Consider the following 16,116-nt stretch of genomic DNA (forward strand, 5'->3'; position numbering starts at 1 on the left):
GCTAAGTAACATACAATAGTCATATGAGTCCTCATAAACCATGAGTAAACACACACAAGTGTTGTAAAACAATAGTCTACTGCTGAGTCACATACAATAGTCATATGAGTCCTTATAAACCGAATAATGTCCTCATAAACCATGAGTAAACACACACAAGTGTTGTAAAACAATAGTCTACTGCTGAGTCACATACAATAGTCATATGAGTCCTTATAAACCGAATAATGTCCTCATAAACCATGAGTAAACACACACAAGTGTTGTAAAACAATAGTCTACCGCTAAGTAGCATACAATAGTCATATGAGTCCTCATAAACCATGAGTAAACACACACAAGTGTTGTAAAACAATAGTCTACTGCTGAGTCACATTATTGCTCCTTTCTCCTTGTTTCTGTCTTCCAGCTTGTCCATGAGCCTGTCGCTCCAGCCTTGACAGGAAGTGAAGTCACATCTCCTGAAGAGGTTTGTTAATACTTTTGACAACTAAGTTTCACACGCGTTATAACTAGGGATTTACCGATCCTATACTCGGTATCGATATCGGCTCCGATACTACCTGTCTTGGCCGGATCGGGTATCGGTCAGAAGAGGCCGATCCAAATCCGATATTGTGCGTACTATTCTGTGTTATTGTTTAGCCCCACAAAAGGCACACAAACATTATAAAGCACCGTAAAGTTTTCGTGTACTAATTTTTAAGTGTTCAGAAGCCATTTATAGTATAAAGGTAGAAATTAATATTTAAGTCGTTAAATTCAAGTTCACGTAAACTTTTCCGTTCGCTGCGGCTGTCAGTCATTCTCCAATGAGCATCAAACAGCACGTCGAGTTCGGTTACAACAGTCAACACGATGACACTCTCAACAAGATGATTCAATGTTACTATTATTATACTTGATCTGTAGATAAAGGTCTATGGTTTCGCATAAAATGACTTTTATCTTGCTGGACTGTATTGCTGTACCTTAATCATGTTACTTTCTACCGGGTGTCTCTTAGATCACAACAATGGAATAGATTCAGAGCACTAATTGTTCTACACGAGCACAGTAACTGAAATTTCAAACTGTTAAAAGAAAATGCTGAATAAACTATTGCATAGATAGATACTGTATAATACACTACGCTGCTACGCATCAATATGTCTTTCCTTTGTGCTTTGAACTTTTCAATGCGGACTCGACGCGCTGTGACTCATGTTGCTTCATGCGCATCATTCTGCTCACGGGATGCGCATAAGCGCTGTATTGGATGGAGCCTTTCATATTATAATATTTTTGCACAATAAAATATTATTAATAGCCTTTCTTGTTCTGTCCTATCATATGTTGCTGCCTCATTAAACAGCTGCGCTATACAAAAATTCTTACTTTTATAGCCTAAACATTTTTCTTATCTTTTTGATTTTTTTATCTTGTTTTTCATGAATGTATTTTACAACAATACAAAGAGCAATGTGTAACGTTTTACCAGATTTAGTACTACACTTATTGTCTCTTATTTGTTCCCCACTAAATATATTTTTTTTCACTAAATGTTCAGATTTTATAAAATTATTGTGCACTCGTGATTTTTCTAGAGTAAATTTTACTGCTGAATTATCCACTAATCTAGTTTATAATAACATTTTTGTTATAGAGTATGATCATACATTTTTTTATTTGTTGTTTTTCTTTATAATGAAGTTGTCCGTATTAAGTAGATTGTGTGTTGAACTGATAATCACTCTTTTGTGTGTTAAACACAGTGTAATAGAAATTCTACCTAATAAAATAAAGAATTGCGCCGGTATCAGAATTTTTAGTATCAGATCGGATCGGTTCCCAAAAAAATTGTAGCAGTGCATCCCTATCCTTTACCACCCATACCAGTGCTTGAAATTGTGTAAATTATATACTGATTGCGAGCTAGAGAAATTAGTGTGTCAAAAAAGAGAATTCTGGTTCATCTCAGTTGTATCCCAATACAATTTGTTGCAAGTTTATTTACCAGTGTGAAAATTAGCTTATATCCATATCCACTGTCTTTCATGGAATCATGTTTTTTATTTTTTTATTTTTTCACTCCAGGAAATCATGGTTAGATCCCAGCAGGAAGTTAGAAGGCCAGGCAGTGGCAATGATGGTAAGAAAATTCCTATAAAAAATAACAGAATTATATTGCTACCTTGGTATTGAGGTGCTATGTGTGGTTTTAACTGATTATCATAATGAATGCTACTATGGAATCAAACTTCAACATAACTGCATTCTGTTTTTATTCACAATTTGTACAGTGTCCAAACTTTTTTGGAATCGGGTTTGTACACCAAAATTAAGCCTAAACCCTAAACTTGCCTAAATGTTAAAATTATTCTTTGTGAGTCTTCAGTACATGTGGAGCTTGTGTTCAGATCACTGTACACAGAGATCATCCTGTTACCTCTGATCACACACCTGATGCCCCAAAGAGAAATGCTGAAATTCACAGGCACAACCAGTGAACATCAGCCCTGTGTGTGTGTGTGTGTGTGTGTGTGTGTGTGTGTGTGTGTGTGTGTGTGTGTGTGTGTGTGTGTGTGTGTGTGTGTGTGTGTGTGTGTGTGTGAGAGAGAGTGTGTGTGTGTGTGAGTGTGTGTGTGTGAGAGTGTGTGTGTGAGAGTGTGTGTGTGTGAGAGTGTGTGTGTGTGTGTGTGTGAGAGTGTGTGTGTCTGAGAGTCTGTGTGTGTGAGAGAGAGAGAGAGAGTGTGTGTGTGTGTGTGTGTGTGTGTGTGTGTGTGTGTGTGTGTGTGTGTGTGTGTGTGTGTGTGTGTCGGAGGGCTTCATATGGAGGAACGCTGGAGTGACCAGCCCGAGGGGTGGCAACTTTCAACTCCAGGAGTGGCAAGGTGGCTTGCCGAGGGAAAGACACATGCTCAAGGAGGCTTACAGTGGAAATACACATGTAGGGGTTACTCAGGGTAGGAACCATGCACACGGAGGCACCTAGCCGACGCACAGGCAATAGACACTGGCGCCAGCGTCAACAGTGCTGGAGGAACTCAGGGCTTCAGAGAGGAAAGCTCACCTGAGGAATATCGCACGTATCCAGTCCGTGGAGTGGAATGGCGAGCAAGCGAAGACACCTGAGCGGGTCCAGTACTAGCTGACTGAAGCGAGTACACGAGAGGACACAGGCTCCACTCGGAGATTATAAAATCTGGCGAATGTGTTGGGTGTCGCCCAGCCTGCAGCTCTACAGATGTCTGTTAGCGAGGCGCCATGCGCTAGAGCCCAAGAGGAAGCCACACTCTGGGTGGAGTGGGCTGTCACACCAAGGGGGCACGGTCGGCCTTGCTGTTGGTAAGCCAAAGCAATGGCGTCCACTATTCAGTGGGACAACCTCTGCTCTGAGAGAGCCTTTCCCTTCAGTCTCCCACCATAACAGACAAAGAGCTGGTCTGAGGTCCTGAAACACTGCGTCCTGTCTACGTAAGCACGGATAGCGCGTACTGGACAGAGCAGTGCCAAGGCTGGGTCTGCCTCCTCCAGGGGCAGCGCTTGCAGGTTCACCACCTGGTCCCGGAAGGGAGTGGTGGGAACCTTGGGCACATATCCAGGCCGGGGTCTCAGGATCACGTGAGAGTAACCGGGCCCGAACTCCAGGCACGCTTCGTCAACGGAGAATGCGTGCAGGTCCCCTACCCTCTTGATGGAGGCCAATGCAACCAGGAGCGCTGTCTTCATAGACAGGAACTTAAGCTCAACTGATTGCAGAGGCTCAACGGGAGCCCTCTGCAAGGCATTTAACACCACTGAGAGGTCCCAAGAGGGAACGAGAGGAGGGCGAGGAGGATTCAATCTCCTCGCTCCTCTCAGGAACCTGACGATCAGGTCGAGCTTCCCCAGAGACTTACCTTCAACTGCTTCGTGATATGCGGCGATAGCGGCTACATACACCTTCAGGGTGGAATCTTGCAGGAAGGAAAGCACGACACTGACCGAGCATCTCCTGGGGTCTTCTCGGCGAGAAGAGCACCAGTTGACGAAGAGGTTCCACTTCAACGCATAGATATGTTTCGTGGACGATGCTCTAGCGGAAGTGATGGTAGCCGCCACCGCTGGTGGCAGGGTACTCAAACCTGCCTCTTCCCGTCCAGGAGCCACACGTGGAGCCTCCAAATATCGGGTCGAGGGTGCCAGAGGGTGCCCCGTCTCTGAGAAAGGAGATCCTTCCTCAGAGGAATTGGCCAAGGAGGTGCTGTCGCGAGGAGTATCAGTTCGGAGAACCAGGTCCGGGTGGGCCAATACGGCGCAACCAGAATGACCTGCTCCTCGTCCTCCTTGATCTTGCACAAGGTCTGTGCGAGAAGGCTCACTGGGGGAAACGCATATTTGCGTAGGCCCCGCGGCCCGCTGTGCGTCAGTGCACCCGTGCCGAGGGTGCCCTCGGACAGGGAGTAATACAGGGCGCAATGGGACGAGTCGTGGGAGGCAAACAGGTCTATCTGTGCGTCCCCGAACTGGTCCCAAATCAGCTGGACCGACTGGGGATGGAGTCGCCATTCACCGGAGATAGGCCGAAACCGTGACAGCTCGTCGGCTGCAAAGTTCCGATCTCCCGGAATGTGGATAGCACGAAGGGACCTCAGGTGCTTCTGACTCCATAAGAGGAGGTGGCGTGCGAGTCGCGACATACAGCGGGAGCGTAGACCACCCTGACGGTTGATGTACGCTACTGTCGCGGTATTGTCTGAACGGACTAGTACGTGTTGACCCATGAGCAACGTGCGAAAACGGTGCAGGGCAAGGCGTACTGCCAGCAACTCGAGGCAATTGACATGCAGAAGGTGCTGGGGTCCTGTCCAGGAGCCCGCGGCAGCATGTCCGTTGCACATGGCGCCCCAGCCCATCGAAGAGGCATCTGTGGAGACAACAACATGCCTGGAAACTCGTTCTAGGGGAACTCCGGCCCGTAGAAAACTGAGGTTCCTCCACGGGCTGAAGGTCTGACGGCAGGTCGGAGTCACTGGGACTCGGAGCGTGCCATGATGCCATGCCCACCTCGGGACTCGATCGCGAAGCCACAGCTGAAGCGGTCTCATTTGAAGCAATCCGAGCGGCGTTGCCGCGGCTGCAGATGCCATATGCCCCAGGAGCCTATGAAACAATTTCAGTGGGACCGCACTCTTGCCATCGAACTGTCGAAGACAAGTCAGCAGTGAGTGTGGTGAGCGCAGACATGGCGACCGAGTCGATCTCCATCCCGAGAAAAGAGATCCTCTGCACGGGGAAGAGTTTGCTCTTCTCCCAGTTGACCCGAAGGCCCAGACGGGCTAGGTGCCGGGGCACTAAGTCTCTGTGTTTGCAAACCTGATCTCAAGAGTGAGCTAATATTAGCCAGTCGTCGAGGTAAATCATGATGCGAACCCCGTGTTCGCGTAGGGGAACAAGGGCTGCCTCGACGACCTTCGTAAAGACGCGAGGAGACAGAGCCAACCCGAATGGGAGAACTGCATACTGGTATGCCTGCCCCTCGAAAGCAAACCGGAGAAACGGTCTGTGTCGAGGTAAAATGGAGACATGAAAGTAGGCGTCCTTCAGGTCTATCTCTGCAAACCAATCCTGTGGCCGCACGCATTCGAAAATGTGTTTGGCCGTGACCATCTTGAACGGCAGACTGTGAAGGGAGCGGAGAGAGGGATGAGAGCGGTGAGGCCCGGGGGCGTCGCGCACTGTCAAACGGCTCTGTGTGCTCATTGATAGGTGTATCGGTTCTTTCTTTAACCATGATAGGGTACTGCCCACCCGGGGGAAGGAGGGGGCCTGGAACCACCTCCTGGGGAAAAACCGACACCATCACTGAGCAGCCCGTCTCAGGAGCGCCGCTTAGCCTGGCGTTTAGCGGGGCGCGGGGGCTGGAGAGGGCTGTGGCGCCTTCCTGCGGCCTCCTCCGCGACGCGGCCCGGGTGAAGGCTGCTGCTGGGGCCGTGCGGGAGGGGAGGGAGCCACAAGAGGGCGCCCTCAGCGGCGAGCAGACAAAGGCGTCTGTACCGACGGCTGGGTGGAGGCAGCAGCAGGCCGTCGGGGCAGAATATGTTTGATCGCCTCAGACTGCTTCTGTGTGGTTGAGAACTGCTGGGCAAAGCCCTCAACCGCTCCGACGAAAAAGCCGGCCTGGGATTTGGGGGCGTCGAGCAGACGAGAGCGCTCTGGGCTGGGCGGAGGGTTCCACTCAAGCCCGATGCTCGCGGCGGCCCGGGAGAGCATGGCCGTCATCTCGGGATCTGATACGGGCAACGCTGGTACTCCAGAAGGAGGCAACGCAGCCGCATCGTCACTTCCCGATGACTCCTGCCCGCCTTTCGATGCCGCGATCGACATCGAGTCCTCTGGAGCGCCGAATGAAACACGCGGGGCATCAGTAGATGGACCCGGTAGAATCACCGCAGAGCTCGCGGGTTGCAACACTGTAGAGGGGGGCGTGGTCCGAGGACGCATCGTCGGATTGTTCCACACCGTCACCCTCAAGTCACCCTGTCCACCAGCCGAATTTAATGTATTTAACATTTTAAATGTTTTTTCTTCTAACCAACTTACATTTCATATGAATTACCTGAGGCGTTTAACAACCACATATAGGCAATGCATGTTGATTAGTAAGTTTCAGGGATAGTGCAAACATGCAATGTTCGAGAAAGCTCATATTGTTGTAATCTTTCAGAGGTCTCACTCACCCACAAACGTAAAACTTTGTGTTGGGAATATCCAGGCATAGCTTTACTAAAAAAAACTTTATGGAAGTCATTTTCAAACTGTGAGTATGCTTCATCATGTAATTAGCCTATACCATATTTTATATATTAATATTATGGTTCCATGTTGCTTTAAAGTCTTTGTTTGTTATTAACTAATACCTTTTTAACTAACACCTCAACAAATTAAAGAAACATATGAGCTAAGGAGCTAATGTTCTCTAATCCCAAATAAACAGATAATGGACCGTTCACAATCAACAATATGTTAGATATTACTTAGTATGACACTGTTCACATCTTGTTTCTCAGACTGTATGTGTTTTAGATGAAGACTTTTCTTTGAGAGCTGTCAACATTCAGTGTTTATAGGAATAAATGACCATTAAGAATTTAAGTGATAGTCTTTCTGTTTGAAAATGTTTGACTATCCCACTATCTATGATGCTGAATCACACAATGTATTAACACGAAAAGTAAGTGCATGCTGTTTTAGACTTCGACTATTAATCACATCTGACTATTGCACTGAGAGATATATTCATAAAGCTTGAGTTAAGATAGAATCAAACATATCTTCATACCTATTGTGTTCTGACACAATGACAGACACAAATTGTTATAACAATTTTTTTTGTTTTATAAATACTCTTTTCTTATTTCTACAAATATCTGTGCTAAATATGGAGTTAATACACAATGAAAACGAGAATAATGCTACCAAATACATCTGACACAATGTTTTTAAGAATAAGCAGTGTTTTAAAATACAGATGTTTTTTTTCTTTTGACAAACCTACATTTCAAATGATCTCATCCCGTGGTGTTTAACATCCAAGAGCTGAAGAAGCAGTTCTTTATGCAAAAATTAATTAAAAGACAACAATAATACAAATAGTTTAAGTCGACATAAACGAAACACCCCAGATCATCCCAGAAGTTATAGTAAACATTTACAATATGGAAATAGATTCTGTCAGTTTTGTACATTTGAGGGTTAACGTTACCTGTCCTTGTAAAGACTATGGATAAAATTCAAAGATTATGTTTGCACAAAAGTAAACTCTAGAGGTCAACTAGCTAAAAGTAAATACAGCATGAGACAATTAAAACGAATATAGAAAAGCCACTTGTGATCAGTTTTGAATTTTTGTAACCGACATTTTATATACTAGCCGATTACACTGTTTACATCTTGTTTATTTTTATTTTTGTACAGTGTGAAAAAACTATAATGGACAAACATGTTCATATAGGAATCTATGAAAAAACACGTGCAAATATAGCATAAAGAGCATTAAATGACTGTCCTTCTACACGAGTGTTTAAGACTAAACAAATCATATTTCTTTTACAACATCTTTCTGCCATGTCTACGAAACATCGACATGAAAGATGAGTATTGCTGTTGTTCTGTTACCTATAAAACTATTACACTTCAAACTCGCCTAACTATTACACTTGAAAATGTGCATTTCACAGCTCAGTCATCGATACACAGTTATGTTGTGTATGTTAGTAAACAACAGTTACGATAATGAATTATAAATAAGAGGGTTTTGGTGAAACCCAAGAGTGAAAGGTGGGATTATTCATTTTTATTCTGTCCATACCAAAACTTTGACACCAGAGTTTTAGATCTGATCCAGAAAACCGACATTGTGTTTTATGTCTTAATAATTTGTTTTTCTTTTTATGAAAACATGTGGTAAGCAGCTTTGGCCTCATCAACAGAATGCCAAAATGTTGTAACAATATTGTAAATTTCAATTGTTAAATAAATTATCTAACTATTTTATCTAACTATAAACAGATATGTGAAACAAGCTCAATCGCATTAGAGTGGATTACTGTTTTGAACATTGTTATTGAACCGCATGATTAACAGTGCTACCCAGAAAGCAATAGCCCTCATTTCACCGTCTCAGTTAAATATAGACCCCATATAGTCCGGCTATGTGTAACCCATTTCTAGCCAAAATAACATTGAATCTGGTTACACGTCATTTTTTTCAAAATAACTTGCGAGGATATTCAATCATATAAGCAAAGTCAACTGTGATTACAACAAGGTGTTTGGTTTCATTTCTTTGACATGTTTTTATGTGAAGGCTGTGCGTAGCCGTCAGACCGGCTGTGTAGCCGGAAATATAGTCAGTGCACCCGTGCCCAAATATTGTAGCCCAAATATAGTCAAAACTGATTAATTGTAGTTTTGTGGCCAGGCAGCTCATGAGATGGATGATATCCCATCATGTTCACGTTGGTAATATCTACAAGATGCAAGGGTTATTTCATTAAATGGTCGAATATATTGACGATTTAGCTCTGAATTGGACGGGCTATGTGCAATCTGCTTTTAGCCCACCCGGGGAAATCGAGGAAATCATTGGTCTGTGCTCAACGGCTTGGCTATAGCCCTGATTTAGACCAGCGATTAGTATAGCCAAAATAGTCTTACAATTGTTTTTCGCACACGCAGCTTCATGTTTGCTGTCACACATAACATTTATACACAATCTACGATATTATTTGACTGGCTTTAATTTAAAATGAAATAAAAATGCAATTACATTTCTCAACCGCTAGATGGCAACAGCCCTACTGAGACATAACTACTGGCACCACGGGACTTGATAGTTAGTAGAGATCACTGTTCTCAAGATCACTCCATAAACATTTCCACCATTTTGAAACATTTTAAACGAGACAGAGCATTGCATTCACTTACTGTCGGTCGAAGAGAAGAGGTAAAATAAAGTCCTAACTTACTTTTGTCTTGTAAGTATCTGTGTTTTCGTTTTGACGTGTGCTCATTTTGTAACTAAATTATGAGTTATCATGTGTTGTTAGAATCGTTATGGAGATAAAGCCAACAATTAATCGTTGTTTCTTATCTTAATTTGTTGATGTTCCATATTTTATTTGGTCATTTTTATGTTTTGATCTTTTTGTAAGTTGTCTAAGTCGTTAATGTACTTTTTCTAAATAAAACTTTTATATTGAAGTAGTTTTGATGGATTGTCATTTATGAGAACCTGTTATATTTGAGTGAAAAATGATTTTAACCCTTTAGCCATCATTTTGTTGTCTATTAGACACATGTAGTCGTTCAATAGTCGTCTAATTGATGACTAGTCTATTCTTGAGGTCTGGTTAAACGTCTATTAGATTTTCATTGACAGCCCGAATTCAGCCTTATTTTAGACATCTGGGCTGTGTTTTGACGGCTATTAGACGTCTTTTAGACGTAAAATTGCTAGCAGGATAGTGTTCTTGGCCTCATCAAAGTTTACACCGGAGCATACCGACTCTGAAAAAAGATCAAATATTAACATGTAACATTTTGAACATTTAATTTTTTATGCATCTTTGATCTTGTTTGGATCTCTTCTGAAACACTGTTTTACTGAAATTGTTTACCATTGTTTAAAGGGATACTCCACCAGTTTTTCTTATTAAACTATGTTATTCCCTTAACTAAGGCGAGTTGATACATACCTCTCTCGTCTCAGTGCGTGCACTATATCGCTCTGTATTGCCGCAAAACTATGTTAGCACTTAGCTTAGCCCATGCATTAAATATGGGCCAAGCAGAGAAGCGACCAAACACTTCCACGTTTTCCCTATGTAAACACAGTTACTCGAGTAGTGTAACTTGACCTGGGCTGGTGACACAAAATAAACCGTTGCGCTTTTCTAAGCGTTTAAAATTGATGACTATATTGTATGGCGGAATACCATAACAAGTGCTTTTGAGCACTTCGACTTGGCGCAATAATATCTTCACTCGTGAAAAGTCCTCTTACCGGCTCCCGCTTCCTCTCCCTCTGACATTTCCGTCAATACAACCAACGTGACATTTACTACCTGTGCTATTAGCAAACTGCAGATCATTTGCAATGGCGGACTTTGTAGATGATTATGACTTCTTTGTAGAAGACCCAGAGCCATATCTGTTTGAACCCGAGTACACGGAGGAGGAATTAGCTCTTATGGACCGTGAGAGGCAAGAAAGATATGATCCAGAACAGACCGGAGCTGGCGAAAGACCACGGGCAAACAGCAATTGGTGGTGCAAGTGTGACTGTTGCGAACTTTGTGAAATGTTCGGAGCAAACACGCCACTTCTTCAGAGTCATCAATGGTGTTTTGGGATTCTTGTTCAAAGCAGCTAACCAAGCTCTCCGCTGTATGTGGTGTGTTGGAATTCGGTGAAAAATGACAGCACTATGTACATTCTCCTTATTTTCACAACCCTTTACGATGCACGCTTTAACCATTATTGTACACAAACTAGCTTCCAACAACCTGTTACTTCGTCAACTCCGCTCGAACTACTACTACCGGCGCATGTCACGTTGGTTGTATTGACGGAAATGTCAGAGGGAGGGGGAGAGGAAGCGGGAGCCGGTAAGAGGACTTTTCACGAGTGAAGATATTATTGCGCCAAGTCGAAGTGCTCAAAAGCACTTGTTATGGTATTCCGCCATACAATATAGTCATCAATTTTAAACGCTTAGAAAAGCGCAACGGTTTATTTTGTGTCACCAGCCCAGGTCAAGTTACACTACTCGAGTAACTGTGTTTACATAGGGAAAACGTGGAAGTGTTTGGTCGCTTCTCTGCTTGGCCCATATTTAATGCATGGGCTAAGCTAAGTGCTAACATAGTTTTGCGGCAATACAGAGCGATATAGTGCACGCACTGAGACGAGAGAGGTATGTATCAACTCGCCTTAGTTAAGGGAATAACATAGTTAATAAGAAAAACTGGTGGAGTATCCCTTTAACATCACCATTATCAATCTATTGCAGTGTGTCTATTTTCCTTACGCTTTGAAAAACAAACTTTGAAAACAACTATGTTTTCTTAGAATGTCATCAGCCGTAGAAATGTCTTGCGTATGTCTCTCACACACCTATCGCAGGGGTTTCCTGCATCACCTAATCTACAGCAGAAGAAAACATTTACAAGAGTTGTGAAATGTGCGTTAAATTGAAATCTAAAGTGACCCTCAAAATCTGTGTATGCAACAAAACACAGTGCATCCGTGTACGATGATTTATCTGAAAATTACTTTTGTCACTTTGTTTGAAGAAAAAAACTTAAATCAACTTGTGTTCAATAACTATTGAAGTTATTAAACAACACTGAATTCGGTAATGACGTGTTTTATGTGATATTTATATCATGTTTTAAATCTAACAATACATTTGAATGCGCTAAAAGTCTATAACTGAACTTTAACATCTTAATATTTGGTAAAAGTTAACTTATAAGGCCTACACAAAATTAAATAGGTCCTATCTACTTTCTAAATGCTTGTTACACCTCTTATTACGAACAATCCACCATGCATATGTTTTCGACCTTGTAATGTTTAATAAAAATTTTGTAATTGGAGTGAAAATAATAAACTTCTCTCAGGGATCATGCACATTGTGTATGCCACTAAACAACAGTTACACCCACTGTTTACGACATCATGACGGCTACACCCCCTATACACCTCCATCCACCGGCGTTGTATACCCGATCTGATGATCTCACAGAGACACAGAGCTGGTGACCTCCTGACAGAGCTGACCTAACAGGACAGTACAAGTTCCAGCGTGGACATCTGCACTATTACAACATTTCAGCGATCAAAGGTTGAAGGAACATTGTCTGATTGTTACATGGACAACCAAAGAACGCTTCAACATTCTTGTATATCTGAGCATGACACGAATTGTGCTTCTTCAACTAACATCACTATGGAGGATCTGACCCATAACCCCAAACTCCAGAGTGTTAATGCACAAGACTTGGACGATTGTGCTGCAAGGACTCAATCTGGTTTTAGTCCTATCTCACAGGTAGGTCCTTCAGGGTTACATGGAGAGGCGAGGTATCCAAAGCACATCAACTGAACACAGGGGTTCCTCAGGGTTCAGTTCTTGGACCGCTCCTCTTCTGCATCTACACCACATCATTGGGACCCATCATACAGGCACATGGTTTCTCTTACCATTGCTATGCTGATGACACCCAGCTCTACCTCTCATTTCAACCAGATGATCCCACAGTAGCTACACGTATCTCAAGCTGTCTGGCGGACATCTCGGCATGGATGAAGGAACATCACCTGCAGCTCAATCTGGCAAGGACTGAGCTTCTCGTCCTCCCTGCAAAGCCGTCTCTACAGCACGACTTCACTATCCAGCTAGAGTCATCCTCAATCGACCCATCATGGTCGGTCAGAAATCTTGCAGTAATATTTGATGACCAGCTGACCTTCACAGACCACATTACAAAGACAGCTCGATCATGCAGGTTTACAATGTATAACATCAGGAAGATCAGGCCTTTCCTAACTGAGCATGCAACACAACTTCTCGTCCAGGCCCTGGTTATTTCTAGGCTTGATTACTGCAATGCTCTTCTAGCTGGACTTCCATCATACTAAACCTCTACAAATGATCCAGAATGCTGCAGCCCGCCTTGTCTTCAACGAGCCCAAAAGGGCTCACGTCACTCCTCTGTTCATCTCACTGCATGTGGCTACCACTTGCTGCTCGCATCAAATTCAAAGCTTTGACGCTTACTTACAGATCTACCACAGACTCAGCTCCGTCCTACTTTCACTCCCTACTACAAGTCTACGTCCCTACCAGAAGCCTACGATCGGCCAAGGAGCGACGGCTCGTGGTGCCATCACAGCGAGGCACTAAATCACTCTCCAGAACATTCTCATTCACGGTTCCATGCTGGTGGAATGATCTCCCCACCCTCGTCCGTAATGCAGAATCCCTGACAGCATTCAAAAGACAACTGAAAACTCATCTCTTCCCTGAGTACTTAACATAAAAAAAAATAAAAAAAATTCTTCTCTTTTAAATCTTTCCTTCCCTTTTAAATCTTCCCTTGTCTGGCTTTTGCTACTCTGAGCAATCCAGCACTTCTTGCGTCGTTTTTCCCTCTTCACAATGACTCGCTTGCTTTAGTCCTCAGATGTAAGTCGCTTTGGATAAAAGCGTCTGCTAAATGACTAAATGTAAATGTAAATTTAAATGTAATCACATGACATTCCAGGAACTGTCCGAATCTTTCAACATCGGATAGGGGACAAAGTTTATACCTTCCACGAAGTTTTGTTCTAAGTATCTAAAAACTTCGAACTAAAAGCTTGATGGAGCACGACTGCCCGTTGAGTTCTGAAGATGCTGCGCACAAGCCTACGGTGTTCGACTGTGCCATGAGCAAAGAGTGTCGTTTAAGAGCTACCATAGACTGTATGTTTGAAGAGTATTTTAGAGGCCAGATGGTTGACTTGATGCATAAGATCATCGATGCTGAGTGTGATTCGAATAACGACTGTGCGGGAGATACCAGACGTGTAACGAATCTCAAAAATGAAATGATTGTAAGAGGCCTAACAAATTCATGGCATGATGTTACGATCGTGTGTCTTAATGCCAACGAGCCGATCTGTGTAATCCTCAGAAAAGTTCTGGGTGTGGTGTTTGATTGTAGTAACGAGTTTGGAGTTCTCTGTATGTGTTCGTTTTTAACAGATCTATGTGCGTCACTGTTTTCAAAAAATGAGAAATTCTGTGACGTCGGGAAAATGGTTGAAACTCTAGTCAGCTACATCCTAGAGCAAGACAAGACAGGCTGTAAAAAATTAATTTTCTGGTTAGACAAACTTTAATGTCATTACTATTGTTTTTCTTTTTACTTATTGTTTTTTAACGCTTCAATGTATGAATATACTGTATAACGTTTCAATGTATGAATATACTGTTTATCTCTCAATATATTGTTGAAATAAATTGTTTTTAAAAAATCTTTCTTTTGTGGTCATGTCTGAGATCATAAAAAATGTATTGTACAACATGCAACCCTAATCCAGAACATTAGGAGGTATTAAATAATAATAATAATAATAATAATAATTAAATGATCTTCATTCTTTTGTTTAGCTGCATTTTAAAAAATGGACAAATGGTTCATATTATACCCATATCTGTGTTACACTGCATCTTTTCAATAATAGACAAGCTGTTTAAATTGAGTTTAAGCAATGCCAAGTGTTTACATATATCGAAAAGACCATAGTGTTACAGCAAAACCATTATTTGTAGAATGATAATGTAATGTATTGAGTTCTTAGATCTGTTTTGTGTTACTCAACATTATCTCAGTGCTTTTTGCTATATGTTTATTTGTTTTTGTTTAATTGTGATTGGAAACAGTTTCCCCCGCCTCAAAGAATATGTATGTTACAGATGTAATAATGGTTTATTCAGAATGTAGATTACTGTTTTAAAGCTGATGTGTAGGGTTAGGCCTATAGGTATATTGCGTTTTCATGTTACTCGAGACAATTTAATTAACGCCCTGAACTTCAACATTTTAATCTTTGGTAAAAGTTAACATAAAGTCTGCACAAAAAGAAATTCCATCCTATCTACTTTCTAAATGAGTGTTATGGATCTATTGTGAACAACATGCATATGTTTTTGACCTTGTCATGCTTAGTAAAAATGTTGTAACTGGATTGAGTAAAAATAAAAACTTCTCTATGGTGACATGTGGGACTTGCAGTTACTTATGATGCATTGTGACTGTAATTTACATAGTTATTTATGGCTTCCTGATGACAACCCCCCATACACCCTACACAACAATGGGCTAGGGAGGACCCCGTCGCTGTCCTGTCCTGGTGGAGCCATGAAATCTTAATTATTTTAATATAAAAATGAGTTTGACTAATGTATTGGACTAGTTTAGTGCCTAAACAACTGAATACAGTTAATTTGTACTTAATTGGGATAGTAAAGAATTAGGAATCATGGAATACGGAGTGATTTTTTTAAATTATTATTATTTTTTATTACTCACCAGCACCTCCGGTCATATTAATAAATGGGGGCACAGACTATAGCTAAAGTTCAACTGCTCAGTTATCATGGTTCTGGTTCTCAAAACCTCCAACATTGTTGCACCTTCATGGATGAGATACACAAATAATTACTGTAATTCAAAGATTATTCACCCTTCATTGAATTGATATAATCAACGAACTCTTCAACTTTCTATATTAGCTGTCAAAATAAATAATCTAAAAACATACTATCATACCTAAATTTACAACGGGAAAAACAATCTCTTTTGATTCCCCATGTGCAAGAATGTGAGCAAGCTGGCAGTCAACAGCAAGTATATGCCAGAATGTAAGATTAGTAATTTATGGATTTAATAATGATCCATTTTTGTTTGTCCTTTACAAATTAATGCAAAATTACCACCTATCTTCTAGTACAAATGCCAGCGCAGTGTTCACATACTAAATGTCTATTTACAGTACACAGTACACACTTTTGTAGTAAATTGTGGACGCGTGATTGTT

Source organism: Siphateles boraxobius, unplaced genomic scaffold, assembly GCF_051911475.1.
Source record: "Siphateles boraxobius isolate OS27281-9 unplaced genomic scaffold, OSU_SipBor_1 31, whole genome shotgun sequence".
In the NCBI taxonomy this organism is placed as follows: domain Eukaryota; kingdom Metazoa; phylum Chordata; class Actinopteri; order Cypriniformes; family Leuciscidae; genus Siphateles; species Siphateles boraxobius.